The sequence below is a fragment of the Varroa destructor genome, unplaced genomic scaffold (genome assembly GCF_002443255.2).
Source record: "Varroa destructor unplaced genomic scaffold, Vdes_3.0 BEIS01000003.1, whole genome shotgun sequence".
Lineage (NCBI taxonomy): Eukaryota > Metazoa > Arthropoda > Arachnida > Mesostigmata > Varroidae > Varroa > Varroa destructor.
The window spans coordinates 2,857,357-2,862,718 of NW_019211456.1; the positions used below are offsets into that span (position 1 = coordinate 2,857,357).

The 5,362-nt window shown below is 38.8% G+C and overlaps 1 long non-coding RNA gene across 2 annotated transcripts; it reads left to right on the forward strand.

The window, feature by feature from the left end:
• Positions 1 to 2,439: 2,439 nt before the first annotated feature.
• On the forward strand, positions 2,440 to 4,635 carry LOC147756387 (uncharacterized). Of its 2 annotated transcripts, none has more exons than XR_015324226.1 (3): positions 2,440 to 2,674; positions 3,598 to 3,712; positions 4,190 to 4,635. It is a non-coding gene; the product is annotated as an uncharacterized LOC147756387 (long non-coding RNA). The 2 variants fall into 2 exon arrangements; XR_015324225.1 differs by lacking the exon at positions 2,440 to 2,674 and adding an exon at positions 3,347 to 3,423.
• The last annotated feature ends 727 nt before the right edge of the window (positions 4,636 to 5,362 follow it).

Genomic DNA, 5,362 nt, shown 5'->3' on the forward strand with positions numbered 1-5,362 from the left:
CCTTGTGTGCATTAGCACAAGGAAGATAAAACTTATCAAGCGTGCATTTTTTGACACTTCTCCTTTGCGCACGTCAGACGCGATAGTATTTCTGAACCAAACCCTCCCAATGGGACCTTGTGGTATCAATATATAATTTACCGTTAAAAGTTGAAAAGGAATAGAGCTATACGACAGGGGCCATTAAGAATGATGTGTGATTGTAAAGGAACTGCTGGACTGACTAGAGAAGCTGAGGGCATGTGCGTGTACAAGGAACTCTACTGTTCCCTTCAGCACCTAACAGTATCATCTGGAAAAAAAACAGCCATTAAAAATCGAGCTGCAGTTCAGAGATCAGGCTACCCGACAATGTTTACTAATGACTAGAGGCCTAAGCTTATCTTCATAGAGCTAAGACTTTGTTTTTCATATTTGATATCCTCTAAACGCTCGAGTCTTTTAGCCTAGTAAAAATCGAAACTAGTACTCATTATAAAAAGTTATAACGTACCATCGAAGCTATCGAGCATCCTGCCAAAATACGAAATGCAGGTTATTTTCTAACTAGGCAGTCTGCTGATTCACACTAACCGCTTGGGATAGCAACTAATAATCATAGAACGTTTTTAATACCAACGAAGGAGGCACAGCTTTTGAACGCTGCCATAACCTTAACGGAAAATATTTGCACTAACAGGAAGTTATTAAAGTGATTAGAAGATAAAGACTCTTCGTTTGTTTTAAGGAAAAAAAAATGCATTAGTCAAGCGATGATGGTAGTCAAACAACAGGTAAATTCCAATTAGATCTAAATATTCCATGTTTAATGTCCGATACTATCATTAAACGTTGTTTCAAACAACTAGTTCCTTGTACCAGCAGAACCGCATGTCTATGACCGATTTCAAACTTAAACCACCTCACGCATACCTCGGTTTAGTAAATAATTACACCATCATGGGCGAAACAGGATAATTTTTAAATGAATTGAACGTGTTTCGAATTACGCGTTCAGCATCGTAATATTATGAAGATGTTCCTCTCACATCCTGAACCCCAACCCGTAGCCCCAATTGTTCATGCACTATAGTTAATGCTTTGAAAATTATATATGATTCTTTATTGGTTAAGACTGAGCTAGCGTTTTGGCCGGAACTCGCTATTTCGAGCGTTTATTGTAACGTCATTAGATGACATATTTGAAAAAACTGACTACCCTCAAACCGTATCATTTATCTTGTTACTGCTAGGTTCAATCAATGGGCAGGCCCTTACAAGCGCATTGTCTCATGTTATCGCGAAATGCAGTGATTCTCACATATTAACTTACATAATGGCTATCAAGGAGGTCTTCAAATTTCAACTTGCAGTTGTAAGGTGATATAGGCGTCCATGTTCCATGATTTGTTTACTGAGCCCCACCACATTCTAAAAAATTAACCTGAAATATTGCCACTGATTGCACGGGTTTCTCGAGAAGATTGCTTACATCGTCATGGTAACTCTCCTTTGTAGTTGTCTGAGGCAATTTTTGAGAGCTGCCTACCTTAGGCCCATCCAAATATGGAATAGACTCGTAACTTTTTTTGAGTGGTTGTCCTCTTTTTTACGGTCTGCCGTTTCATGAGAGAAATAGTCAGCCAACCGTAAGCTAGTAGACTCAAATCTAAAAGTCTAAGGTGCAAAGGCGCGAGAACAAAAACAGCAGAATGTTAAGGAAAATAAAAAAAAGATAGAACAAAGTATTATCATGATTATTATTATTCTCAGTCAATGCCGGCTGTTAGTTGAAAAATTCAGCAACTAGAGAAATGTCTATATAAGAGAGAACAAAGAACATTGTTTTTCCGATTCGTTTCTGAGGAAAATTTTACACCTCTGTCGTAGCATATACAAGGCGAAAGTATTTCCATCGAATCGAATGAGCTCTTGTGAAGTGTGTGAAGTAGACGACAGGTGTAACGAAGGATTTTTGGGTCAGTGCTATTGGAAATCATGCAATGACAGATAAGGGGTAATTGATTCAATTAAATTTAAGACAAAAATGTGCCGCTATCTTTATTTCTATTTACCAGTTTGGCTAAAAAATCCAGTTTTTTGAAAATGACTGTCTGCATCGAACTGGACATAGGGGAGCCGTGACACCAATATACATATTCTTGAACCACCGGCATAGTATGCTTGCTAACATTCAGCCATGGAAGTTGTTATAAGCACGAAGCATGACGCATTTCCCAATTAAATATAAGAACACGCAAAACATTCCAAGTTTGAAGCCTTGCGTAGAATCATTTCGTCTTGCGCTAGTTGCAAGCCTTTTAAAGCAATTCTTAACAACAGTATCGGGCATAGAGTTCAACATATCCAGTTATTTAGCTTTAGGGGCAAAACGGTATGTTTAAGGAGTAACTGGAAGCGAAGCCACCGCAATGATTCATGTCTTACGATCGTTTTCGAAGCATTTGAGCTTATACAGGACTCTGACTAAATGTACGCATTGATTGGACTGTTCTACATCTAGGCAAATCTCATGTCTTTTTATGTGAAAATGTGACCAAAGTAGCGTCTGGACGCTAACGTTTTGAAGTTCGACACTTTATCTGCAGCTATTTCAGAAAGCATGCCTTAGTCATGCAAGAAACATTTTGGGATTAAAATTAGCTTGCCTTCTTTTATTTTGACAATTTAGCAGGTAAGAAAATATATCTTATTTTAAATTCGGCAATTTGCATAGTAACCTATGGTCCGAGCATAGCAATGATCGTCCAACTTTGAACGGAGAGACTTACGTTTATTGAACTTGTCGTGCGATTGAGCGTTAATATAAGTAGTTTGAAGGCATTGATAGTTCCACTTACCATACGAGCTTATGTCATAAGCATCCTATGGCTAACTCTAATTGTACCTAAGTCAATCAATCATTGTTCCAAAATCAGCACCAATGAATCTAGGTAAATGTACTGGCTTTCAAATGGCGCATCCAACAAAGAACTTCTCTGCGGTAATCGAAGACACGACACGTGGCTATATGTTAGACAAGATTGTGTACAAATAACAGCAGATATTTAAACGAAATATTCCACGCTTTCTAGAAGCGATATTCCTAACGCTCATGTTCATTCAATAATCAGCGTTCATCACGAAACAACTTCAGTTTGGGATTTTGGGTCCTCGCAGGCTTGTTTGTCCTCTCCCCTCCCCCTCCCCCCACCCAACAAATCTGGAGACGCATTTTTGATAGGATGAGCGAGTGAGCCGACGTATTCATCTCGAAACTTCTTAAACTCTCTCTCAATAACGCTTTTACGTAGTAATCAAATGAGCTTAAATTTGGGCTGTTTGGCGACCATATCTGCTGATTCTAGAAAAAGTTTATATTATTGAGTAGCAAAATTTTGCGCTAGCCGACTAGTATGAAACGGCGCCATCTTTCTGGAAAACGTATGGCCTTCTTCAGGATACTTTAATTATCTACAACTGTAGAATAGATTGTAGACCATGAAGACAAACGTCATCAATAATACGTTTGACTTTTTAAAAGAAGTATTGTCGCATACATGGAAGTATCTTTTTTACTGCATATCGCATTCAGAACATCACTCTTGTTCCGAACAGGCACATCAGCAGCGTGAGCGAGCCAGCGAAAATTTCTGCAGACACAAACAAGAACCGAAGGTGGCCTGGCGCCTTATTCTTGAGAAAATTAAGGAGCTAACGACCTAATGTCTTGGTATGATTCGCCTTACAGAACGTCTATCTGATTTTTATGATCTATGGCATGTACCTGAGGTTTTTGTGAATAGTCTTTGACATGGTACGCCTGCTCACATGTCTTTTTCTTGTCTGACAAAGAGCTTTTCGGGAATTCACTTTTGTATGGCATGAGTTAACTCTAAAGTTCGACTTGTTTCCCTGTGTTGTGAATCTTTCGTTGTGCTGTTAAAGACTAAAAAGGACCCCTTTCGCAAAAAACATTTTTTTTCTTCTGAAAACTAGATTCCTTCTAGTATCAAAAATAACAGAAAAACGCATACCCGTTGCAAAAAACAGACCTACAATGTTTGATCCAGTTCGGATGCACCCTTCTGTATACTACGACATCTACTATGGTATGTCACATCACGAAACTGCTCAGCTATTTAATTTAATATTTATTATCTGAGGACCTAGGTTTCAAATATTTTTCTCTTACATATACCCATAATAGGTTGAACATGCTTCAACTCATGAACTTCTGGAAGAAACGGACAGACCCACTAGCGATAGGACTGCAGTTTGTAACAATGTGGATGACAGTTTTTCCGAAAATAAAACACGGTCTCAGAGGGCCATTTTACACTCGCGGAAAAGCGGTAGAAAGGAGTTTGTCGACTTAAATCTACACAGAAACGAATGGCGCAAATTTCTACCATCGTCAAAATGGGAGCAAATAGGGCTAATCGGCGGAAGACAGGACACACTTCCTTTGTACGCAAAGGATCGCAAGGAAAAGTGGAAGAATACGTCCTGCCACCATCACAAAGTGACAATGCTGACATTTTGGTCCCAATCTTGGCGCAACTCTTCAATAACGCCGTGATGTTTTATATTGCAGAATGATAATGATAAATTTTAACGAGCTTCCCGTCCCTTCGAATAAAAATGCCGTACTGGTGCACCTATTTATTATAATGCAATATAATAGATATTTAGTTATGCTTACGTTAGATAGAAAATGGAATACAACCATAGTTACAGAAGCGATATGAGAATTGCAATGGTCATGATATTATCTACGTACTACGGTGAATAGAAGAACAAGTTATCGAACGCATAGTACGAATCAGAAAAGGCACCTTTTTAAATTCTATGCTAGGGTTACTTTGTATTCAATATTATGTAAGAGGTTGTGGTGTGAAATTATGGGCTTTCTACTTCCGAGAAATTCAGCTATACATAATTATCTTCCGAACAAATTACCACCTTTTCATTACCTTTCTCTGTGACGTAAAAATGTTTCCAAAACCTCATATTAATGCAATACATTTTTCCACTAGTGTTGACGACTTCTTGAAAGTAGTACAATGGTTTTCGCGACAGCTGAGAAAGGAAAGTACTGAGCGAAGCGCTCAAGTAAGGGTAAGCTTTCTACAAAACGCCTATGAGTTAGATAGGTACCGACCATCATAGTTGACTACTGGTACTATGTAGATATTGATGGCAAACATCTTATTGGTCGCAGCATCACATATGCCGTCGTAGTGCTAGCCAATGTCGTTGCGTTTCCTAGAATATGGCAGCGGCATAGCGTAGCATAAAATTGCATGGAATATACAGTCATGCCAACCGTTCAATATGGGATGAGATCACTACTTGGGATTGTCGGCGACACGAGGTTTTG